This window comes from Triturus cristatus, chromosome 4_2 (assembly GCF_964204655.1).
Source record: "Triturus cristatus chromosome 4_2, aTriCri1.1, whole genome shotgun sequence".
In the NCBI taxonomy this organism is placed as follows: domain Eukaryota; kingdom Metazoa; phylum Chordata; class Amphibia; order Caudata; family Salamandridae; genus Triturus; species Triturus cristatus.
This window is the reverse complement of record NC_140586.1, coordinates 397,471,867-397,498,967: the sequence shown is the minus strand read 5'-3', so window position 1 is coordinate 397,498,967 and position 27,101 is coordinate 397,471,867.

The following is a 27,101-nucleotide window of genomic DNA, read 5'->3' as shown; positions in this document are numbered from 1 at the left end:
AGGCTGTTGTCTGATACAGACTAGCAGCTGTGCAGAAGTACCACTGACAGATCAGCTTGATTCCATACTAACAGCTTTTTGGAGCATACTTTCAATGGTAGTAGTAGTGGAGGGCTTTGAACCTGATGTAACTGTATGTCTTCCCATAGTGCTCAATATCACTCACCTTAATGAGGTGCTTAGAGGGATGGCCCAGCCCGGCCTCCTTCGGCCTCTGACGGCCACGGACGGCCCGACCTTTGCCCGGGCTTAGCCTGGCGTCCGCCCGCGCGCGTCCTGCGTCGCGGGAGGATGCCGGTAGTTAAATACCCCCGGTAATGAGGAGGAGGGGCTGCCGGTCAGCTTCAGGCCCGCTGCTCTCTGGGGCATGGAGTCCTCACTTCTGCCCCCTCGGATAACTACACAAGCTGGTGCGCGATGTGTCTCCCGCAGACGGGAGGCGCAAGAAGTTGAAGTAGCCCCCGGTGGTGAGGAGGAGGGGCTGCCAGTCAGCTTCAGGCTCCGCTGCTCTCTGGGGCTTGGAGTCCTCACTTCTGCCCCCTCGGATAACCACACAAGCTGGTGCGCGATGCGTCTTGCCATTACTAATTTGTATTATGTTTAGAACAATTTATTCTAACTTTGCAACATGAAACAAATTGAGGAACCTCTTTGTTGTATATGAGTAATCTTACAAAACAATGCATGTGTTTGGGGCCTTGCTCTACTCGGCACTATTGGACTCAAAGCACACCAGAGGTTGAAGCTCTTTTTAAGAAAATGGAAGATGGATTAAAATCCTATGATATTATGTTAGCTGAAGATGGTTGGCCTCTATCATCTGAAAGATGCACTTGGGTGGGAGTAAGGGATAAAAAAGTCATTCTCCACACTAGATCAGATACCACTTCAAAATAAACATAGTGTGTTGTCAAGCAAGTTTCAAATGGGATGGAACTAGGACTTAACTACAAACATAATTCCTCTTAGAAATTAACATTAACATCTAGCATAATACATGTAAAACCAGAAGATAGGAAGGCATTGTAAACCCCCTTACTGCACTCCAGTACCAAAGGGGTAATAGGGGTCAAGAATACCCCTCTTTTCCCTATGACTCGACCCAATGGGTTGTACAGCTTAATACTGAACTATAGAAAACTCCGCTCTCAAATACTCTCTCACGATGCGCAGAACACGTGGTATTGGGCTGTGGTCTAAACTGGTACAAAAACAATTCAAAACTATTCTTGACACGGAGAACGTCTTCTTTAGCCAAAATATAGCACCCGAGTCACAATTTCATTGTGCTTAGCTAACATTTGACAAAGCTACAGGAACAGCCCTGGACAGGTTTCAGTGAGAATCATTGAGGTCCTTAGGATCACCAATAGAAGGTACAGTAGATTGTTCATTGAAATGATCTTAAGTATATTGCATATGAACACCTTGCTAAAGCAAACACCTTAATCTCAACCCTACCCAAGACTGGTTACAAAATAACATTTCATGAGAATTGAAAGATGTATTCCTGTAATAAAGCAGTCAGGTTTTTTTGCTTGTGGGCCTCTTGTTTTTTGGACCTCTACTGTAAGTCTCATTACTAGAGATGTACTCATTTTAACTTAAGCTCTATGGTAAAATGGAGTTGAGCTGGAGCCTGCATGGCACCTCTTCTAAGATAAGATCCGTTGCTGTGCAGCTGGGCTAAAAGACTGTGCATGTGATGTTTGAATACATGTTCATATGAGGGTGCCCTCCTGTGCTACCCGAGGAAGGCTGTTGTCTGATACAGACTAGCAGCTGTGCAGAAGTACCACTGACAGATCAGCTTGATTCCACTGGTTTTGGCCTGCTATGACCTTATAATTACATTGAAGCTCCAAGGCAGAAACAAAAAAATATTCTCCTCTTTCTTTGCTGGAGTGTACATCTTAAGTGTTTTAATTTGTTTTTACACTTGGAATAAAATGTGCCTGAAATATAACTTTTGATTGTCACAAGGTAGGTCGATCTTTGACAAAAGTCAGGTTTACTCTATAGAGGTTTGTCCATTCATGTAGGAAATTGGTAGTATTTCTCTTAAATAAGCCTTAACGTATGCTTTGAGCTGCCCTTCTAGACAAGGTAATTACTCAACTGGGCAGCTGACAATTCAAAGCTCTCCATAGAACAATTTGCCCATCCTTGCAGAATACCTTCCTCTGGCAAAAAGAGGGCAGGTGAGACCCACTTTAAGCTGATTAGCAGTTTCTCCATGTCAAGAACGTTCAGGGTGTTTCCAAATGGGACAAAGTCTCCCTCTGGCTCCAGTCACCACAGGAGAACAAACAAGATCTGAGGGGGCTGTGTCATCTGGCTTAGAGGAGGGTTATTCTGCAATTTTGCTAAGTTGTCTTCTTTCTTCCAGGAATGGCTGACCCCTCAGACAAGCGATGACTAACGGGCAGCACATAGGTGACCTGGCATGGAGCACTTTGATAAAAGCACCTAGAATGTATTGCTTTAAGTAGGTTCTGTGCTTGATCCCCCAGACTTTTGAAGAATAAGGGTTAATAAATGTATGAGTACAGGCAATACGGCCTCTGAATAGAGTTAAGGAGTTTTTCATTACACTAGGTGAAGGTAACCCAGGAAAAGGTAGACAGTGGGGGGCTAATTTACAAGAAACTGAAGCACCGCTGTGCTAAAACAGTGATGCATCAGTTAACTTACACTGGCGGCAAAATAGCTTACGGTGCTATGGATGCGCCGTATTTACGATACAGCACTCCATTGCACAAGGAAACTGAAACAACAACAGCAATGCATCACAAATGTGAGACCATGTCAGTTTAATCTGCCGTAAGTAGCCCACTATGAGGGGGCCAATATTTTAGAGTGTGAAAAGGTGTGAAAGTCACCTTGCGTCCTAACATTAGTCCTGGATGTGACGAATACAAGTTGGCACAGTGCCCACTTGTATGGGTGACATCAGCACGTAATGTCACAAAATGTGACATTAGATGTACATACCTACCTTCTGTGGACTTACCTTGTAACTTGGTGCAGATTGCAGTCAAGTCCCTACAGCTGGTGCGGTCCCTTGGCCACAGCCAAATCATCATCCCTACACCTGGAATTAGCAGGCGTAGTGATTGTGACGCATTGGCAGCACTGCTGACCGATGCACCAAAAACAGAAAAAGTGGGAAGTACCACTGGGTCAGTTTTACGGGAGGCGTTTCCGATGAATATCTCCCTTACATAAATTAAAAAACCAACAGGGTGCAGCCGATTCCAACGCAGAAAGAACCGACATAACCTGAAACAAATGATGCATCTGAATCCATGTAAATATAGAGCAAATGAAGCGCCGCTGTTGCATCAAAAAAAGTGATGCATCAGCGGCACAAGGGGCTTGTAAATGCGTCCCTGAGGTTGAGCAAAATAACGATGGATTAAACCCTGATCTGTGACTGGGGGTGAATGTTTTGCCAATGTGCAACTCTCCTTCCATCAACTTGTGTGTTTTGCTGTTCGCCCTATGTGGGAAGGCTATGCCCAGACGTGGGTCCCGTGCTCACTACGCCACTGGAGTCAAGCTATCCTGGCTGAAGAGGGGTGAAACCCCGAAACCGGTCCTAGGATGCTTGATTCCAGTCCAGGTAAGACATGGCTTGGCAGTTCAGGCTGGACTGTTCCCATGAGGCACAGGGTCAAGACTGATTTGTATATGGCAATGTCTGAACTGGGTCGGCGTGGTGAGCACAATAACGATGGATTAAACCCAGATCTGTGACTGGGGGTGAATGTTTTGCCAATGTGCAACATTCCGTCCATCATCTTGTGTGTTTTGCTGTTCGCCCTATGTGGGAAGGGTATGCCCAGACGTGGGTCCCGTGCTCACTACGCCACTGGAGTCAAGCTATCCTGGCTGAAGAGGGGTGAACCCCGAAACCGGTCCTAGGATGCTTGATTCGGGGGCAGGGAAGTCATGGCTTGGCAGTTCGGGCTGGACTGTTCCCATGAGGCACAGGGTCAAGACTGATTTGCATATGGCCATGTCTGAACTGGGGTGGCGTTGTGGTAAATAATTTAATTACCGGGACTTAATTTGATGCGGAAAATCTATAATAATAGCTCAGTAAAATAAGAGGCAGAATCCGTGGTATTAGTGGTTCGGAACGGGCTTTATTCCAAAATCAATTCGAATTGAGGACTCCATATTCCATCACCACGAAGGTTCAGGAAGTGAAGGACCCCACTTTATTGACAAGTAATCATTTATATACAATAGGCATTACAGTGAAACAGATGCCGGAGGCGTAACAGTTGATAATAAAGATAAGAACATACATGCGTAACTAAAGTGGGTGTAACTAAAGAACGTCATCAGGTATGATGTCCTAAATGGGTGGTTCCATGAAAGAATTTCGCAATGTCAGCGGAAATACTTGGCAGAGATGCGCGCGCAGCAGCATGACGTGTGATTGACGTGTAACTAGGGGATGAAGGGGACTTGACATTTAGCTCTACATGTGGAGACAGAAGTCTGGGGTTATGTCAACCTAATCCCAAATCATATCTAATATCCTATGTTTAAAGAACTGTGTTATCCAGAAAGAAAGGTCTCTTAGGATAGAATCTTATTCTATACTGACTATACTGTCCGTTAGTGCGTGTACAAGCGTCTAAGTGTCTACACTAGATGCGAGGGCAGAAATCTTCCATAGTAATAGGGCTATTAATTATTTGCATGAAGACAGAGAAGCCGGGCCCTTTGCTCGGTAGCTGGGAGAATGTTTACTTAAACTACTAGACAGGAATGTATTGGATAGGGAGCGGAGCAAAGCAGATAATCTTGAAGGTGAAATACAGTTTTTGGCAGGCAACAGGCTGGAGTCAGGCACCGTTAGCCGCGCAGGGAGTAGGACAAAGTTCATGGGTACAGATGCGAGCTCAGACTGGAGCTTTCAGAGGCAGAAGGCAGAAAAGACTTGATGGCAGAATCAGGGCCTACTCGTCTGAACTGTAAAATGGGATAAGTGAACCATATAAAGCCGGTGGCCTTTCATACTTAGGAATAGAATATCCGGCCTATTCATGGCGGATCTGAAAGAGGACATGTTGACGGTGGACGCACATGTGTTTGCGTCTTCATAACTGGAACTGGAGGAAACATACATGTACTTATGGTTTATACATGAAACCGTTGGGGTCCAAGATAGGGGACATAACTGACCATAAAAATCCATATTTCCACATTCCCTCCTTGTCCCCTACTTGTCCTTAAGAGATATCAATCTTCATCAATCCGTTGATCTGTTCATATAGCATCATTTGTTCTTCTTTCTTCTTCCGGAGTCTTGAATGAAAACTTGGATGTGGGATACACGAGGTGGCACACAGACCACAAATCGCTGGTCCACATTGTAGGCATAAACAGCAACTGAATAGTATGAGAAAGCCAATACCTAGGAAGGATAGGACCCTCCATCCAAAGGTAGATAATACACTCCAAAACCAACTGGACCAAGTCCAGGTGCCTGGATTCTGGTGTATCTGGCTTACAATCTTATGAAGGCGAGTTATGGCTTTATATACAGATGGCAAATTTTCTGGTATGAAAATGCAACAGCTTGATCCGATGACCCTACAAGCTCCGCCCCTATCGGCCAGGATGACGTCAAGGACAAGACGATTTTGAAGCACAACAATCCGCATAGCAGACTGCTCTTCTGTTAAATTGCCTAAGGCGGAAATAGTTTCGTTCACTACTGCTTCAAGGGTTCTGGTTAATCTACGTATCAGCTTACTATTGGTAACTGTACCTATATAGGGAAAGAGACCTTTATTGAAATTTGTGTATTTTTCCCATGCTGTCTCAGTGTAATCGACTATTGGGAGATCTCTCCGTTCTCTATTGTGTACTAAATGAGTATTTCTATGATAATCAGGAGGAGCTAGGAAAACAGGTGGCAAAAGGAATCCAATGTAGCAGGTACCATCCCAATCTAGAGGCAAACGTATATATGCAGTCTGACCACATACAAAGTAGGAATGGCGAGAAGCTCTAAATGTAGACTTGCCTTGATCACTGAATTCTATTACAGTGGTGCATTTACTGTGGCCCATGTGTATAGAGCCATTCTTTCTTATACATAATTCCCCTTTTACTGGAAATACTGACATAGCGGGCAAAATTGGTGCAGGTTCAGATTCGACATTCAGGATCATGAGATTAAGCGTGAAATTACCTAATCCATATACTTCATTTTCTAGATCAGTTCCTGTTCTTTTGGGAAGTCCCTTCTTGTCAGGGTAGCAGCCTTTAAGTAAAACTAAGTGCAGGTTTCCCCATACCCAGTTGTCTTGATAAACTGCGGAATTCGAATCTTGGGAATTAATTAGACTAAACCAAGCTCCACAGGAGCCATTGTGTGTGAACGGGTATGGGAAGAGAGGCAGAATTCCTTGATAGTTCTGATAGGGAGGGAGTCGGCCACATATCCAACAATTTGTAGCATTGCTAACCTGATGGGAATGATGTAACATACTAATAAAAGTGTTGTTGCGCAGCGCAAATCTATATGACAACTCATGCGGGGGAAGTTCACTAAAAGAATGTTCAGCAGTAACATTATGAGCATGTTTAGAAATAGGATAATATATGTGCAACAATATACTTGCAGCTATTATTAAAAGACATAAGAAAAACAAAATTAATAACGTCACTGTGCAATGACTACGTAGTGATTTATAGTACGCATGTTGTTTCATTCGCTTCCTTCGGTGTCTTTCTCTATTCAGGTCTAGGGGATTCATGTCAGGGACAAATTCGACCGATTCACCTTGGAGAGGACTTAAACAATCAAATTGTCTGACTTGGTAGACCTTAATTTTAGTCTGTATTGTTCTTTGTCATTCAGTTCAACCAAAGGAAGCTTTGAGTCAATCGGTGAAGACACGCAAGGTGTGTCATTTACATCGGAAGGTAGTCCATGAAATTTCTTGATATGACTTGAATGTATCCAGCCTTTTCGACCTTCGATCTTCACGGCTGTCCTCGTTGTTAACAGTACGAGTTGAGGCGATCTCCACCTAGGATCCAGCTGAGACTTTCGGTCAAAGTTCCTCACTAACACCAGATCCCCTGGAATTACGTCATGGGGTTTCACCTCGGTGTTGTCGGGAAAGGCGGCAGCTACCTGTGAACGACAAGATTGTAGTGCAGACATCAAGGAAGCCAAGTAATCTGTCAGCATGTTACAGTCAACATCAGTTATTTTTCGTGGTATAGGCGTCCCCCACATATTTGGTGGTCTACCAAAGACCACCTCATAAGGGGATAGCCCTGTTCGAGAGTGCGCTACCATTCTCATGTAAAAGAGTGCAACTGGTAAGGCTACTACCCAGTCGACACCTTTCTCTCTACATATTTTGGACAATCTAATTTTCAGAGTTTGATTATGTCGTTCCACGAGACCTGCTGCCTCGGGGTGTCGGACACAGTGAAATCTCCACTGATAGCCTAACAAAAGTGAAACGTGTTTCATTAGTTCGGAGGAGAACGGCTGGCCGTTATCTGAGTAGACAGCACGTGGTAAACCGTATCGTGGGAAGAATTCTCGAACCAACTGTTTGGCAGTAGTCGGGGCAGTGTAATCTGAAACCGGGTATGCCTCTGTCCAACGGGAAAGAGCACAGACAACTACGAGAACATATTTGAATCCTCGACATCGTTCCATCTGGATATAATCCATCTGGAGGACTTCAAAAGAGTGATCAGGAGGCTGAAATCCACCCTGTTCTACGGGAATGCTTTTACCTGGGTTAAACTGACAACAGATCATACAGGTACGGACTTTTTGTTTAGCTGCTGCTCGTAAATGTTTGTTGAACCAAATGTGTTGAATGCTGTCTAGCATAGCTTTTTCTCCTAGGTGCGCTGGACTATGTACAGTGTTAATGATAACTTGGACCATTGAATCAGGAAGGAACCACACAGATTTTTCCTTCGTCATCCATCCTTGATCCGTTTGGGTCCCTCCTAATTCAGTCCATTTCTTTATTTCATCTGGTGTAGCATGTGTCTGTATGTCAATTACGTCAAGAGCGGGATCCTTAACCGTCATGCAATGTGTTGGTGTCGGAACTATTGTCTTTGTCATGTCAGACGTGTGGGTTTGAGCAGTCTGTTTAGCTGTTCTGTCAGCTAAATCATTGCCTTGGGAAATGATATCAGTAACTTTCGTATGAGCTTTACATTTCATAATTGATATTGCAGTGGGTAGATGTATTGCATCTAGTAAGGCATGAATAAGGGGTCCGTGCTGAATGTGGGTACCGTGAGAAGTTAAATAACCTCTCTCTCGCCACAGCACGCCGAAGTCATGTACAACTCCGAATGCATAACGTGAATCAGTATATATGTTGACTTTTTTATTCGTAGCTTGAATACAGGCTTGTGTCAGAGCGACGAGCTCTGCTACTTGAGCGGACAAGGTATTTATGCGATTTGTTTCAATAACTTCAGTATCTGTTGTGACTGCATACGCGGCCACTAACTCTCCTGTACTTGTTCTCATACATGACCCATCTACATACAACGTCAGGTCTGGATCTGACAATGGGACGTCTGTCAAGTCTTGTCTAGGTTTCGTCGTGATAGTGATAACTTCAATACAATCATGTGCAAGTGGGTCTGTTCCGTTTACTGGTAACAGTGTGGCAGGATTCAATGTACTACAACGTCTGATTTCTATATGTGGCTGAAACAATGTTAATTCGTAACCAGTGAGTCGTGCTATAGTCAAGTGTTGTGTCTGTGTGCGGTTCAAGAGAACCTCTACTGCATGTGGTACTTGTACTGTCAATTGGTGTCCTAACACTATGGCATCGCTTTGTCTAATTGCTAAAGCTGTTGCTGCCACTGATTTCAGGCACGCAGGCAGAGCCTGAGCTACGGGATCTAATGTACTAGAAAAATAAGCACACGGTTTGTGTGATCCTGCTTGTTCCTGAGTGAGTACTGACAAAGCAGTACCTTCGCGTTCTGTAACAAAGAGTGTAAAATGTTTATAGTAACATGGTGTTGCTAAAACGGGTGCTTGACATAAAGCTTTCTTTAGGCTTTCAAAAGCTTGTGTATGTTCCTGTGTCCAAGGGAGGACAGTCGATGTGGCTGCCTCCTGTGTTGTCAACTGAATGAGTGGTTTTGCTAGAAATGCATACTGAGGGATCCACTGCCTACAATATGAAGTGAGGCCTATAAAAGCCCGCACCTCCTTTTGTGTCTTGGGTATTGGCATGTTAGCAATTAACTGGATGCGATCTGGTGTAAGCTGCCTTCCCTCCTTGGACAGCGAGTGACCAAGGTAAACAACTCGCTGGACACAGAATTGCAGCTTAGAAGGGGACACCTTGTGCCCCTTTTCGGCCAAAAAATGTAAAACCATCAGTGAGGCTTTTTCACATTCAGGTTCGCTTCTAGCGGTGATCAGCAGATCATCGACATATTGAAGCAGGGCAGTGTTGACTGGCATGTGTATACTGTCAAGTTCTCGTTTCAGTGCTTGGCTATAGATGCTGGGGCTTTCTGTGAATCCTTGGGGTGCGCGTGTGAATTTAAAGCTTCGTCCATTTAAACTAAATCCGAACAAGTATTGGCTTTCCGGATCTATTGGGACGCTGAAAAAGGCATTCTTGAGATCAATTACAGTAAAGAATGTTGCTTCGGAATCAATAGCTGTCAATAATGAAGAAATGTCTGGAACTACGGGGTATTGTGGTACAATACATTTATTTAATTCGCGCAGATCAATGACCAATCGATATACTGGCGGAGCCTTTGGATCAGTTCGTTTAAGAATCGGAATTATCGGTGAATTACATACATTCGAGTCTGTTTCCACAACCACTCCTTGGGTAATAAGTTCGTCAATGATTTGCAGTAAAGCCACTACAGCATCTGGTGGTAACTTGTATTGTCGCATTCGTGGTAGTACCACTCCTGCCTTTAGTGTGACTCGATATGGTGTAATGTTCATGCAACCAACATCTGTAGGGCCTTGTGCCCATAAATGTGTGGGTAAAGTCTGCAGTCGGTGATCCATGTCTCGGGACACATAGTGCCCTTTGAAATCACGTAAAAACAATCTTACTCCTTCCGGAGAACAACATATTATAGCTCCTAGAGCTTTCAAAGTTTTTATACCTAACAAGTTTTCTGGGCATGATTTAGTAAGCAATAAATCTGTAGTTCGTGTCAAAGGACCAATCGTAAGGGGAAGAGGCTGTGATACTTCGTTAACGATAGGTTTTCCTGAAAAGCCAAGGGAAATATTCTGTGAGCCTGAGAGGGGTGCCCCTGGAACTTCACTACGTTTTATTGTTGTTCGGCTTGCCCCTGTATCAAGTAAAATTTTTCTATCTTGGCCTAATAGTTCACTGTGTACATAAGGTCCTTCTTGATCTACAGGGACCTCAATAAGGGGTAAGCCAACTTCCCTCTCTAGGCTGTTTCATGAGTATCGTTGATAATCAGGATAGTCATACTGTGCGGTCTGGTACATCTGTCGTGTCGTTGTTTGTGTGGCAGCAATAGGCTGCGATGGTGGAGCTGGCAGAGACTGTTGCGGAGCTGGCATGGACTGTACATGCTGCGGGGCTCCTTGTTGGTTCTGATCCTGTCTAGGTGGCCGTGGTCTTTCTTTTGTATTACCTATGGCGATATTATGTTTTAAAACTGGACAATCGTGTACATAATGACCTGGCTGTTTACAATAGTTGCATGTCCCTTTTACAGGACCTGTTGAAACACTGGACTGTGTCATACCCTTTTTATGACCGTCAGCTGGAACTGTCTGGGAAACTAGCATTTTCATTTTCGTGTCTTTCATGCGTCTTTGTTCATGTTCTTGTTCCTCTCTAATTCTATTGTGATGGTACTGTAGCATTTGTAACATTTGTGACGGAGTGTTACCTTGCCAGGTACTCTCGAATTTCAATACTCTATTCTTAACTTGGGGCAAAGAATTTTCAACTAACTTTGTCACAAACAGATGTGGATACGACTCGCTACTTGCTTTGATTCCACTATTTATACCAAAACATTTTTCGAATCGGGCGTAGAAATCACTAGTGTCCTCGTCTGGTTTTTGTTTACAGGCTGAGATTGCACCCCAGTCTTCCTTTTTCGTAGTTAATAAACGTGGCAGTACCTGTACTAGTAAACCTGGTAGTGTTTTGGTCTTCTCCCCAAGCCCTGCACCTGGACCTCGAGCCTTTTCTTCGTTTTCTAATGCTGTCCAATCTATCTTTTGGTCTCCCACCTCCCAATCCTTTTCCTTGAGTTTTTCATAAATGCCCGCAGGCATTAATACCTTCAATATTGTCATAATGTCGGGGTAGGTATACTCTCCCATGAGCAACATGTCTTTAATTTCTCGGTGGAAACCCGCTGGGTCTTTGTCATGACTGGGTACCACCTTCTTCATTTCCAATAGTTCTATTTTAGATATGGGTGTGTATACAAACACACGTTTAAACTGATTGTCATCACCTTTTATCGGGTGCACTTCGCGTAAGGGATTCTGTCTATCCATATAGTACGTCGTTCTTTCCTTGATGGGCAGTGAAACATGTTCGGGACATACAAAAAGAATGTACTGCTTTCTGGATTCTAGTATTTCTCTAATTAGCTCAGTACCTGAACTTCTCCATTTATTCGTGAGTAATTTAGTCAATATATCAGGTAAGGGACCAGGGTCGGAGTGTTGGCTTTTATATAATATAAGGAGTTGTTGAATCATATAGATACCAGCTAAACGCTGTTCATCTGGGGCGAGGTTCAAAAATGTGTGTGCTAATGTATCATCACTATATTTTCCGGGACTATCAACCCAATGAACGGCTGACCTGGCTAATTCTTGTTCGTCCATAGAATCGAGTATATGATAACCCCTTCGTTCTCGGAGTAGGTTGTCAGCGGCTTGGAACGAATGTTCGGGGGACCTTATATTTATTATAGGAGTTTGGAAATTTCTGCTATTCTCTGGACGTACCGGACGTATCGGATCAGTGAAGCATCTAGTATTATTGCAAGATCTTCCTCTACCTACATAGGCCATGGTTTCTAACTGTCCTGTGGGCAGTTCTAATTCTTCCTCGTCTTCGGTTTGTTCAGGTTCGTCTACTGCTAATCTTTCTTCGTGTATTCGTTCTATTTCTTTGCGGATCTTTCGGCACATAGCTACTATACATGATCGTTTATCATGTCTCCCCTCTGATATATTCTGACTCCATGTGGTAAGAATTTGCATTTCTTTCGGATTTACCCCTGGTTGGTCTTGATTTCTGATCACACAATTTATGAGGAAACGTAACAGTTCCCCCTGTATTTCCACTTTTTGGTACTCCATGGCTCTGTTAATACTCTCAGGATCTCGCCCTGACTGGACAAAGTGATATATATTTTCTAAGTGTGTAGTCATTCCTGGTAGCTTCCCTAAATATATAGCAGCTCGTCGGATACGTAATGATGCTAGCATCATTTCGTCCCCTTTTCCGGGCACAGGGTCATATCTACAATCTATTAGAAGTTCCTTGAGCGTGCTGGGAGTTACTAGTTTGGGCGTACGTTGGTGGGCTAATTCTTGAAAGGAAAGTTTATTTACTCTGGGCGGCGTGGAAAAAATGTTTGATGTACCTCCGGTAGCCCCACCTGGGGTGCTGGATGTGAAAGGATTCGTCGAACGTGATATAGCAACTATAGGTGTGGATACAGATGTCGAAGCAGATGTGCTTGCCTGAACTTGTGTCGGAGTTTGCTGTTGCGGAGGTACAGACGGAAGAGGGTCTTGGCGTTGAACCCCCTCTGCAGGCGGTCTATATGGCGCAGCATTAGCATACTCGGGAGCTGCGTCGTCTAAATAAGAGGAAGAAAAACATCTTCTGCGGTTCTGGGATGCCCTTTGGGATGTACTTTTATCGGAAACAATGGGGGTGGCAAGTCTTTTGGTATTTCCGGAGTAGCCTTAGGTAATCCTTCGGCCAGGAGAGGATACATACCATTCATAAGGGCATTTCGTTGTCTGTCTACTTGTTCTGATTTTACTCGAGTACCTTCTTCAATTAATATATTTTCTCGAACTTTATTTAAATTCTCCTTACTCTTCTCTTCCTGTCTACGTGCTTTTTCTGTACGTCTATACGATTCTTTACGCCATAATTCAATGGCGTCTTTCTGTGATTGTCTAGCTTTCTTTTTCCATAATTCTTCCTCTACTTTCACGATGCAATCTGCATCCCAGGTCCCAGCTGCGGGCCACCTCTGACTTTCTGGTAATTCCTTGGTGTAGTCTACCCATAAATCAAGAAATAATATGGCGTCTAGGCCATGTTTATGATACATAAAGTACCCTGGAGTGTCCCTAGGAGGAATGGGAACAGCTTCTTCGAGTAACCCTTTTCTAGTTTTGATCTGTCTTAATTTCGAAAAGAGCGGCATTTTGAGAACTGATCTGATCTGATACCTAATTTTGAACACGTTTAATACAACGAAACACAATAATGAACAGTCATTCACACCACAATATGCAGAACGTATTTAAAACATTTAACATTTAACATTTAATGAACAACAATGATGGCCGTTCACTAAGCATAATACTCGATACTAACTAGATAATTCTGACTTCATATACTAGACATACTTGATATACTGCTAAACAGTACAGATACACTGCTGAAACAGTGCAGACCGGATTTGTGTACCCAAACCCGTCTTGACCGGCACAACCTATGTGCACGTCAGAACGCCTCCCCGACAATGGTACTCACCGGGTGGCTCGGAACGGAAGGCCTCGGAACTGAACTGAACTGGACTCGGACCAGACTGGACTCAACTCGATACTTCGGAACTTCGGAACTTCGGAACTGGTGGGCCTCTGTATACCTCGGATCTTGCTCTCTCAGCTAGGCTCTGGTCGGGATACTTCGCACTTCTCACCGCCTCGTCTGGGTGTTGATCGCAGCCTCAGTTACCCCCGCTCGGCAGGAGGGAGATACAGGAAATCCTGTGGGTACGCGTTGTTGTCCGTCCAGCTGTGACAGGAGACCGGGCCTGCAACGCACCTCCGGCGCGTGAGATGAGAAAGTGTCCCTGTTCGGGCGCCATATATGTGGTAAATAATTTAATTACCGGGACTTAATTTGATGCGGAAAATCTATAATAATAGCTCAGTAAAATAAGAGGCAGAATCCGTGGTATTAGAGGTTCGGAACGGGCTTTATTCCAAAATCAATTCGAATTGAGGACTCCATATTCCATCACCACGAAGGTTCAGGAAGTGAAGGACCCCACTTTATTGACAAGTAATCATTTATATACAATAGGCATTACAGTGAAACAGATGCCGGAGGCGTAACAGTTGATAATAAAGATAAGAACATACATGCGTAACTAAAGTGGGTGTAACTAAAGAACGTCATCAGGTATGATGTCCTAAATGGGTGGTTCCATGAAAGAATTTCGCAATGTCAGCGGAAATACTTGGCAGAGATGCGCGCGCAGCAGCATGACGTGTGATTGACGTGTAACTAGGGGATGAAGGGGACTTGACATTTAGCTCTACATGTGGAGACAGAAGTCTGGGGTTATGTCAACCTAATCCCAAATCATATCTAATATCCTATGTTTAAAGAACTGTGTTATCCAGAAAGAAAGGTCTCTTAGGATAGAATCTTATTCTATACTGACTATACTGTCCGTTAGTGCGTGTACAAGCGTCTAAGTGTCTACACTAGATGCGAGGGAAGAAATCTTCCATAGTAATAGGGCTATTAATTACTTGCATGAAGACAGAGAAGCCGGGCCCTTTGCTCGGTAGCTGGGAGAATGTTTACTTAAACTACTAGACAGGAATGTATTGGATAGGGAGCGGAGCAAAGCAGATAATCTTGAAGGTGAAATACAGTTTTTGGCAGGCAACAGGCTGGAGTCAGGCACCGTTAGCCGCGCAGGGAGTAGGACAAAGTTCATGGGTACAGATGCGAGCTCAGACTGGAGCTTTCAGAGGCAGAAGGCAGAAAAGACTTGATGGCAGAATCAGGGCCTACTCGTCTGAACTGTAAAATGGGATAAGTGAACCATATAAAGCCGGTGGCCTTTCATACTTAGGAATAGAATATCCGGCCTATTCATGGCGGATCTGAAAGAGGACATGTTGACGGTGGACGCACATGTGTTTGCGTCTTCATAACTGGAACTGGAGGAAACATACATGTACTTATGGTTTATACATGAAACCGTTGGGGTCCAAGATAGGGGACATAACTGACCATAAAAATCCATATTTCCACAGCGTGGTGAGCAAAATAACGATGGATTAAACCCAGATCTGTGACTGGGGGTGAATGTTTTGCCAATGTGCAACATTCCGTCCATCATCTTGTGTGTTTTGCTGTTCGCCCTATGTGGGAAGGGTATGCCCAGACGTGGGTCCCATGCTCACTACGCCACTGGAGTCAAGCTATCCTGGCTGAAGAGGGGTGAAACCCCGAAACCGGTCCTAGGATGCTTGATTCCGGTCCAGGGAAGACATGGCTTGGCAGTTCGGGCTGGACTGTTCCCATGAGGCACAGGGTCAAGACTGATTTGCATATGGCCATGTCTGAACTGGGGTGGCGTGGTAAGCAAAATAACGATGGATTAAACCCAGATCTGTGACTGGGGGTGAATGTTTTGCCAATGTGCAACATTCCGTCCATCATCTTGTGTGTTTAGCACACACAAGGAGCTGAGAAAGGATAAGCCTTAGGATGTAGCATGCCACATGATGTGGGTGAGGGTTTGCAGAGTTTTTAGACTAAGGGACATATTTACAAGCCCCTGTGCACTGCTGGAACCTCACTTTTATTGATGTTCCGGTGGCGTACAGTGCAGTCACATATCTACAAGGCCACATTAAGCCACACATGGTGTGAGGCAATGCAGCGCAAGTCACATTGCTATGGGAGGCGTGCCATTGGCATTATGATGGGTGCTCTCAAGTAACACCCATGGCATTTGACACATTCCCAGATTTACCACATTCTGTAAACTTGGCAAAGAATTAAAAGCCTACAGTAGGGGAGGAGCAATGAGGAGAAATAACTTTATTTCTCCTTGATTTAGTAGCACACATAGAAGGAGGAAATCACCTCCATTGATTGTTTTTCTGCAGATAGCTGTCCCTTCCTCCACAAAACAATCATTCCCACGATGTGGCTGCATTGGCGTATGCCAGACAAGTGTGCGCCAGCCCTGGGGGAGAAGATAGGAATGCGCCGGATCTCACAGATACGGTGCATTCGTGCCCTTTTCTTTTGACGTAGGGCAGCTAAGCAAGAAGGCTTGCGGGGCTTCCCTTCGTAAAACGATTGTAAATTAGACAATTATTGTTTAGTCTTTATCTATTAGGAGATTGAAGAACCATTGTGTCATGTAGGACCTAATGCACACACTAACGATCCCTCAGATTCACAAATAGTGACCTGCTAATCCACAGAAATCCTACTAGTCCTGTTTTTAGTACTGAAGTGCTATTTTGGGAGGGAATGGTGAATCACTGGATTGTGTAGGGACTCCCAGATTGTCTAATTCTCACCCACTATTCTTAAACCCCTACACAGGGAAGGAATGTTGAGAACCAGAAGTAGGATGGTTGAATTTGCAATGCAGACGAAAACCTTGCTAGAGTGTGGTGAGCCCGCTCTGGACTTGTACTCCTGGTACTCTTGTGGACTGTATCATCTCGGCAAGTAGAATTAACTTCCTGGCTCACTTTTGATCCATAAAAGGGTGGACTGAAAACAGGTCCTCTTTGGACATCAGTGGCTGGTCCTGTTTGTGTGCTCAGAGAAGTAGGCACTAAAAAGCTCCTGCTGTGCATACAGGCACCCTGAAAGTGGCTGAAGGCCTTGTTGTTTGGGGAGTGCAGGGAATGATAGTGATCTGCCTTGGGTTGCAATTGCCATGAAACTTAAGGAGAAGAGATTACCAGAGCCAGTAAGGAGGGAAGATGGAGTGATTCCAAACTCCCAGAATGTTCTGGGTAGATGGTGGTAAAAGCATTAGTTTTATCCTTTGCACTAGCAAGTGATTAAAGACAATCTACCACTCAATCACAATATCTTCTCACACTCCTCCACCTACTTCTGCAGCACATCTTGTTTACTTTACTGTAAAGAAATACCCAGGTTCTCCTGTTTATAAATAGCAGGACCCAGCTACCACCAAAGCAGGCCCATCTTCAGCTTCTTGGCCACCAAGCAGGGCTATCTTCAGCTTCTTAGCCACTCACATATCTGTCAGAGTTAAAATTGTGGCTCCTACTGTGGCTGGAGCCTGACTGTCTAGGAGGGTCCTGGGAATGAATAGGAGAATATCTCCCCGACTTCTCTATGTCAAAAGATGTATTTCTGAAGCTGCCCTTTCTTCTGCAAACAGTCTCTGTCCACTACTAGAAAGATAATCTTTGCTAGTGGGCAGCAGTTAACATCCACTGGCCTTTTCTGGACTCAGAGGCAGGCCATTGATTTCTGAGCCAAGGTCATTAACTCTCATAGCCAAGGATGTGCATATCAACTCTGGAAGTGTAATGAGTGCTTTTAAGCCAATGTCGGTTCCAGCAGCCTACAGTACATTTTTTCACAATTGCTTTTTTGCTTCAGTTATCAAAAATTGAACTATTATGTTAGATTTTAAAAACTAAGTAGAAAATTCTCCACTAATAGTTCTGGATTGCATAACAAGAACTTTGAAATTGGTAGTACACTAAGAAATAGAAATAATGATTACCGCATCATGAACATAATTTTAGCACCAAAACCTCTAACGGCCCATACATGTTACATATAGGTTGTGTATGCAAGCCTATGTGGTCTGCACATGCCTAAGGATTCCTCAGGAAACTTCCATAGAGCTACCAGTGTTGACCCGCTCCCAGGAAGATCCTCAATGTGAAACATAAAGAAGTCCACCTGTGAGGTTTAACCCTTTGCGTGCATCAGACGGCCGGGAGACATCCGAAGTCACAGTGGCCCACCTCCCTGCACCTCATCATGAGGTGACACAGGCAAAACCGGTTGCGCTGGAAGTGATTTGCTTCCAGCGCGTCCAAGGAGGAGAAGGTCTGATGTCTCTTTTCAGCATTCCTGCTGCACGATCGTGCATGAGGCGCAATCGCGCAACAGGAATGTCCACTAGACACCGGATTTTTTTTTTTTTAATGCTCTTTGTGTCGGGGAGTGGCAAGGGTCGCTCTCCTTTGGGGAGCATTTATTTGGGCTGTTTCTGTCCCCCTGGGAGGCAGATTAGCCCAAATAAATAAATTATTTTATAGTGTGCCCACTAGGCCACCAAGGATTTGTTTTTTTTAAATATGTTTGTGGGGAGCGGCCCCTTAGGCAAGGGTTGCTCCCCTTTGGGGAGCATTTATTGGGGCTGTTTCCAGATTGGGCCAAATGAATAAATAATGTTATTGTGTGCCCACTAGGCCACCAGGGACTTATTTTTAAAAATATGTTAGTGGGGAGCGGCCCCTTTGGCAAGGGTCACTCGCCTTTAGGGAGCTTTTATTTTGGCCATATCTGACCCCTTTGGGGACAGATCGGCCATATGATTTTAGGCTCATCTGCCCCTAAGGGGGGCAGAAGCCATTAGACACCAGTGATTGTTTTAGTGTTGTTGGGGAGTGGCCCCTTGGGCAAGGGTCGCTCCCCTTTATGGGGTGATTATTGTGGTTGTTTCTGCCCCCTTTGGGGGGCAGATCATCCATATGTTTTCAGGCCCATCTGTCCCCAAAGGGGGCAGAAGCCACTAGACACCAGGGTTTCTCAAATGTGGGTGTTAGGGAGTGGCCCCTTTGGCAAGGGTTGCTCCCCTTTCATGGGGGTGATTTTTTTTTGCTGTTTCTGCCCCCCTTGGGGGCAGATTGGGTTTATGCCTTTAGGCTCACCTACCCCCCAGCTTGGCTGGTAGATTGTGTGGGGACTAGTGCATTATTTGCATATGTGATTGTAATGTTTTATTTCTCCTTTTTATTCTAGTGCAAAGCTTTTGATTCTTGCTTGCAGTTTCGGCAATGGTTGATCTACAGATTTGCGTTTTTGCATTTAATTGGTAAGAAAATTCTTTTTTGTTTTTACGCCAAATGAGTATTATTTTCAAGCATGATTTAATTTTTTGTAAGTGTTGTCAAATTGCACCATATTTAGTTACTTTACTTAATTAGAATATTTCAATCAAATAAACGTTATTTCGGCATACATGCCTTAAAATGTTTTCACAAGCAAATGGTTAAAAACAGATGAGTTTCAGATAACTATTAAGCAGCATCACAATAATCATGATTATACCATATCAGCGATCGAAATTTTAAAAAATTATAATTCGACTCAAAATGAGAAATTCATGTATACAGAGAAATAAAACGACCTAGATCACAATGGTACCATTTACATAAATGTTAAAATACAAGTATTTAAAGGCAGTTCCTTTACAATGTGCAATTGAGTGTTAAAATGACATCCCTGAGATACATTACGTCTAGAACATATGTAATCATAATTCCATTTCAGCAATATACTTAAGAACTGTGGGCATTTCAATACAAGAGGCAGGCCTTCTTTCTTGCACCATTTTCCTGATGCCCCACATTTGACCAAGGAACTTGGCAACTGCATTTTAGAATATGCAAGGCATCCAGGTAGTTCTGCGTGCCCATTTGCTGCCAAATTGGTTTTATGCATTTTGATCTCGGGCGCGCATAAGCCGGGAAAGCAAACAACACCTGTGCTACAGACTCCAAAGGAGCATTGCATCCAGGACAGTTACTTGGGCTTAGAACTTTAGTTTGCCACATAGTTCTCAACTCGTTCACAGGGAGAGTGCCAAGTCTGTACTAGATCATGGGCTACTTGAATAAAATCAAGATAGGGTTCCAGGGATCTAATCTGTTTGTGCAATAGGAATTCTGTGGTGAGTTTTCCCTGATCAGTCCTACTGGAATCTGTTTGTACAACCCATTCCCAGTAGTGCCTCTTTACTGCATCTTTATGAAGCAGAGGGGAATCAATTTTTCCCAAGCTTCCCGGAGCCCTATGTCAGACACAAGCCTCCTTAGAGTGCTTAGCCACCCAACTTTGTTAGAGGTGTCTAGACAGATTACCTCTGCCAGGGCTTCGGCATAGGGCGCTAGCTCAGGGTTCCTCTTAATTCCGGGCCCAGAATAACACAGGGCGAAGCTTTGCTATGTCACTGATGGAGCAACGACCCATATCTAGCATTAAAGGGTAAAGTGGAGTGATTGGGGCAGCATCACTAGATTCCTTAAGAATTTATTCTCTGATCCAGTGAGGTCAGTTATCTTCTCAAAGCCCCACAACTCAGACTTATAGAGGACAGAGCTGATGGCTTTTAAACAATCGTAGACCTGTAGGGCAGCGGCGACTGGTCTGCTGTGAGAGGAGTAATGTTCTTTACCCAGTGGCCCTGTTATGCGCTTATGATTCAATACCATTTTCATTAAATGGGGCTTCCAGGTCATTTGCTTCAACAGTTGAACCCCTAAGTAATCGAAGGTGCTTACCCTTTCTGGGGGGTCCCTCCTAGAGTTGGTGTATTCAGTTAGTGTTTTGAGCATGACATTCTTTGCGATGTGTTTTGCGTTGTCTTATGTGTATTTTACTTTTCCTTTTCTGTTTTAGTGGGATATTGTTGGTCCTTACTGTGTCTGTACAGAGTAGGTGGTGGTGAGTCTAGCTGCTTCTGGCAAGTGAGTGGTACAGTTTTGGAGTATATAGGGCTTTGTGATAAAGCTACATTTTGTTTATTACTTATTTTACAAAGTGTTTGTTGTTGACTTGTTTGACAATTTACCTTTATTAGTAAGGATTATGGCTAGCCGCAGAATTACTGCTCAGCAGGTGGTTGGTATGCTTTTTGAATCTTTCTCTGACCTTGATTATGAGACTGACAGTGCGCCTGAGGGAGAGGAGGGAGTACAAGATTCTGGCAGTGAGTTTTCTGTCCACAAGGAATCATCCGATGATGAAGCTACTCTCAGTGCGGATGATGTTATTCTCAGTGCATATGAAGTGCCTGTTTTAGAGGAGGACACTGATGGGCCAATGGTGCAGAAAGAGGCATTTGGATTGCAGCCTGGGGCTGCAAGGCTTCCTACTAGAAGTGCTGGACTCTGAGTTGATCCAAACATGGTCCAGCGGGTGTTGCCTTCCATTAGTAGTGATGCAGGGTGTAGAGTGGATTGTGAAATATTTTTGCTGATACAGTTTTTTCAGTTGTTTAATGATGATGTATTTTTGGCAGAAATTGTTGAACAGACCTATTTGTATGCTGAATAGTTTTTGAGGGACAACAGTGCCAGACTTAGGCCCTGCTCTAGAGCTACCTGATGGACTCCCACAAATCTGGATGAGATGAAGAAGTTTTTGGATTTGACTTTTTTGATAGGCTTCATAAGGAAGCTGTCTTTGGTTTCATATTGGTCTACCAGGCCATTGATGGCAACAGCCAGATTTCTTGCAATCATGAGTCGCGATTGGTATTTACTTTTGCTTCGGATGCTACATTTTGTTGATGATGCTTTGGCATTGCCACAAGATTACCCTGACTGTGACTGTCTTTTTAAGATTCGGCCTGTTCTTGAACACTTTGTAGATCGATTTTCAGAGATCTATACTCCAGGGAAAGAAATAGCTGTTGATATGTCTTTGGTCCTGTTCAAAGGCTGTTTGATTTTTAGGCAATATATGCCTAGCAAGAGGGAACATTATGGAATTAAGATGTATATGTTGTCTGAGAGTAGGACAGGATATGTCTAAGATTTCCGGAGGTACACTGGTAGGGATTCCACTATTGACCCCCCTGGTTGTCCGTCCACTTTAGGAGTTTCAGAGAAATTTGTGTGGGAACTTGTTAGAGGACTGTTTAACAAAGGTCACCATTTGTAACTTTACAACTTCTACACTGCTGTGCAATTGTTTAAGGAATGTTCAAAGTGGACACTCTTGCTTGTGGCACAATCCGGTTACGTAAAAGATCTTGGGGCAGATTTACAAGCCCCTTATGCCACTTTTACGTCACTTTTCCCTTGTTAAAAATGACGCAAAAGTGGGGTAAGGGGCTTGTAAATCTGCCCCCTTGTTTGCAAAAAGCTTCAGTCGGGACAGTGCAGTGCCTTGCATAGTGAGGAACTGCTAGCTGTGACATTTGTGGACAGGAGGGATGTGTACATGCTGACTACCATCCATGATGACAGTACTTTACCTGCAACTGTTTGGGGTCAGGTTGCTGAAGTGCGCAAACCTGTGTGCATTGTAGACTACAATAAGCACTTGGGTGGTGTTGAGAGAGTAGATCAGAGATTGGAACTTTACTCTGCTGCTTGTAAGGCTAACATTTGGTATACGAATTTGGCCATCCATCTCTTCAATTTAGGAACTTTTAATATTTTTGTTGTGTTCAAGGAGTGTTCTCCTGTGTTCTCCTGTGTCAAAGATGACTATTTTTTTTTATCCTCATATGACCTCCGTAGAAACAACGACCTCTCAATCTGTACCACCCTTTTCGTTTTTATCTAAGGGGTATAGACTCAGCTGATGGTATTTACATGGAACCCAGCCACGCCACTCAACATGAGCTGACCAAGAGGTCTAAGCATTGGATAGTATAAAGTAAGTTAAACACCAATAGTGCCATATAACAAATTCCAAAACAACCCCACATCTGCTCTACCCCTATTCTGACTGAGTTTTTGGTCCAAGTCTCTAAAGTATCGCACCGCATTCCACCAGGCTCTCCAGGTTGGGGGGAGAGCTTGGCGCCAAAGCTTGCAGATCTCCCTTCTTGCCAAAAGGACAAGATAAAATACCAGTTTAATCTCGAGCCCCGGGAGCCCCAACAACCCATCAGGCTTCAATATAATTCCAAAAATAATGAGAGGGGCTTACCTCAACCTCCATGCCCAGCACATGAGACAAGGTCTTACCCACACTTCCCCAGAAATCTCGAATCAGGGGGCAAGCCGCAAAAATATGAACATCATCCACATTCGGGACTCCGCATCTCGTGCACTTAGCCTCTCCACCACCCCTTATTTTGGCAAGCTTCACGGGCGACCAGTATATCCTGTGCAATGTGAAAAAATGGTTCTTCCTGAGTGCAGCAGATGTACTCAATGGATATAAGATTTCCAAAGATACTTGCCATAAATTTTCCAGATCTTCACTCGGCAAGCACCTCTCCCAGACCAGGTATGGATGCTCCATTTTTTTATCTGCTGCCGCAAGAAGATGCTGGTACCACCGACCTACTTCCTTTTTTTTAGCCGTTGGATCTTGCAACTCATCTTCCATGGAGGTATCCTCGGGGGTTAACCTACATTGGCTCTTACACCATGAAGAGATTTGGTAAAATTTAAATCTGAAAAGAGCTCCATTAGTAAGGTTCCACCAAACTTCCCAAGGGTAACAGATGTTCCCATCCATTATATCCTTCCAGTGTGAGTCTCCAGCCTCTTTTAAAGGCTGTGATAGAGTGTCTGTGAGGCATTCCGGAGTTCCTGGAGAGTCCCACACTGGAGCCCTATCACTATAGTACGGCAGTCCTAAACTAGACCGACAGTCTGTCCATAGCTTAGCCGCCATATATAGAGTCTTAAGCCTGATCTTTTTAAAGTATTTGGGAGCTCCAAATTTATACATAAGACCTGCCTCAACCAAATCTGAAAGCATGGCTTTAAACATACTACCAATCAGGGAGCTATCGGGTTTCAGTAGTAACATCCTGCAATTTTTTAATTGATATGCCCAACAATACAACTGAAGGTCCGGCAAACCCAAACCTCCCTTAGACAGTTTTCGCCTTAGCTTCTTCCAAGATAGCCTAATCCCTTTACTTGCCCAAATAAATGAGGAGATCTTACCCTGTGTTTTCAGAAGAGCAGTTTTGTCAAATTCCAGGGGAATATTATTAAAAAGGTAGGCGTATTTAGGAAGAACACACATTTTAATCAAATTGGCTCTCCTATAATGGGATAGCGGTAGGGCCTGCCATCTCTTCAGTAAAATCTCCACCTCCCTCGAAACTTTATCTAGGTTTGTTTTGGATATCTTTCCTATATCCTGAGTAACTATCACTCCCAGATACCTTAGCTCTTTAGAAAGCCTTACCCCCTGTGCTGGGGTATTCCAAGCCATAATCTCGGTCTTATCACTGTTGACTTGATACCCCGAAACTTTCCCAGACTGTACTTCAGCCAATAGCTCAGATAGCGTGGGGTTAACATTAGAGGAAAATAGAATAAGATTGTCCGCATATAATGCTACCTTCTTAGTAAACCCATTGATTTTGAAAGGGGATATGTTGTCATTCTACCTTAAACTCCGAGCCAAGGGCTCGATGTACAGATCAAAGAGGATGGGGGATAATGGGCACCCTTGCCTTGTACCACGCTGAATTGTGACCGCCGCAGTGATCAAAGAGGATGGGGGATAATGGGCACCCTTGCCTTGTACCACGCTGAATTGTGACCGCCCCAGTGAGATTGCCATTAACCAAGATCTGGGCCCGGGGGGAACTATATATTTTTTTAAGGACTTCCCTAAAATTGACTGCAAAACCAAAAGCCTTTAGAGTATTATTTAGATAGTGCCAATTAACTTGGTCAAAGGCTTTTGCAGCATCGACCGTAATAATAGAAAGGGGGGCCCCTAATGTTGTTGCCAGATCAACCAAACCTATTAAAGAATAAATCAGATCCAGTATTTGCCTACCCGGTAAAAACCCCTTTTGATCTTGATGGATAATTGACCCCACTATCTTGCTAAGCCGAGCATTTAATATATATGCAAAGATCTTATAATCACAATTGAATAGTGATATGGGGTGATAGGATTGACACCGAGTTGGGTCCTTGCCCGGCTTCAAGATTAGGGAAATAACTGCCTCATTCCAAGAATCCGGCAGGGGTGAACTCCCTCTAAGGATCTCGTTAAACAATCTCAACCAGATCTGGATGATTTCATCAGATATTAACGTATAAACCTCTATTGGAATTGCATCGGGACCCGCTGCTTTCCCTTTCTTAGTTTTGTTTAAAATTACCCGTATTTCACCCTCCTCTATATCTTGGGTCAAAATTGTTTGGCAAGCTGAATCCAGTTTCGGTAGTTGTTTTTCAAACAGCCACTGATCAATAACTTCATCCTCGACCGTTAGTTCCTCGCTATACAAGCCTTGAAAAAACTCCACAAATGCTTTCTCAATATCCCTTTTTTCCTCCACCATTTTGGCTCCTGCCTTGATCTTATTAATGAAATTACGGGACCTATCACATCTGCTTTTCATAGCGAGTAATTTGCCACAGTTCTCCCCCGATCAAAATCACTCATCTTACTTGCCTCCCACTTTTGGAGCATAATTGCTTAGGTTTTAAGCCTGAACTTCATCTGTAGATCCTCTACCCTGGCTGCAAGAGTTTTTTCCTTCGCATCGGGCATCTACCCCCTTTTTAAGGCTGTCTCTGCAAGTGCTAGTTGCTTTTTTAAGTCTTCAATCTCACTTTTTTCTGATCTAGCCCAGCCGACAACCGCCCCCTTTAAAGTGCCCCTAAGCCAGGCCTTAAATGCGTCCCACACTATGTGCAAAGGGGCCAAAGCCAAGTTATGTTGAAAAAAAGTAGCTGTCTCTCTTTTTAGTAACTCAGGGGTTGAAGGTTGCATAATGAATCTCCTGTTCAAGGTCCACCTCCTCAAGATAGGCTCAGAGGGAAGATCCAATTTTAAAGCCATAGCACCATGATCCGAAATGTGGATCGGTTGATAACTAATCAACCTTACTGATTCTAACTCAGAGAGGTCAATAAAAATGTAGTCAATTCTTGAAAAGTGGTGGTTCTTTTTGTTATAAAAAGAATATTCCTTCACCTCACCCATTTTTTTCCTCCAAACATCACAAAGGTTAAAAAATGTTAACATCGTCACTAAGTAAGCTTTTACACGGGGCACCGCAATTTGTGTTCTGGGGGAGGATCTATCTAAATTATTATTAAGCAAAACATTGAAATCGCCTCCTAAAATTAAGGGGGCTTCAAAATCCACCAAGGCTAAACACAAATTATTCAAAGGATCAATGTCATCATCATTAGGGCCATAATAATTGGCTAAAGTGTATTTAATACCATGGCACCTCACCTCAGCTATTATCCACCTTCCTCTATCGTCTATCTGTGACTTAATAAGCTCCACTTCTGCGTTTGCTTTCATAATTATAACCACTCCCTTTGAACAAAATAGTTGGTCAGAAGCTATTACCTTCCCCACCCATCTTAGCTTCTCAAACAAAGCCTTACATTCTGACTGCAACAAATGTGTCTCTTGAAGCATAAGAATCTAAGCCGGATTCTCCTTAAGATGTTGCAAAACCAAACGCTGTCTTCTCCTGAGTCTCAAACCATTCACATTCTAACTTAAAAACTCAAGAGACTCTACCCCAGGTCTATCCCCTTTCATAATCCTTCTTCTTCCCCAAACTATATCTACAGATGAGAATTAAGTCATATGAGGTCATATTTAGGATGTTTTTTTATTTTTCCCCAATGCTCCCCACCCATACACGTCTAACACCCCACCACCCTCCAACCTCACCCTTGGGAACCCTCCCTGACCGTTCCTTGGCAAATACGTTTTTGCCAATTTGAGCCCAAGCCCACTAACCTCAAAAGAAAAAGAAGCAATGTAAGAAAGTTTTAACTGCTGAGCTCCCTTCACTAACCACATACTTGACTTTCATTTAGCTGCTGATTTCTTATGTAACAAAAAATTGTCCACCTCTTCTGGTGATCTAAAGTTATACATCTTGTTGTCCAGCATGACCTTCAGGAATGCCGGAAATCTTAATTGGACTTGTGCGCCTAATTCTTTTAGAGGATCTATCCGCTTGCCAAGCTCCCATCTTCTATCCTCTGTGATACGAGAAATACCAGATCTTATTCTACAAGTTAAACCTTGTAGCTGGATAGATTTGAACTTCAACGCAGCCCCAAGTAGTTGTTACTTAAGGGAATATGATTGGAT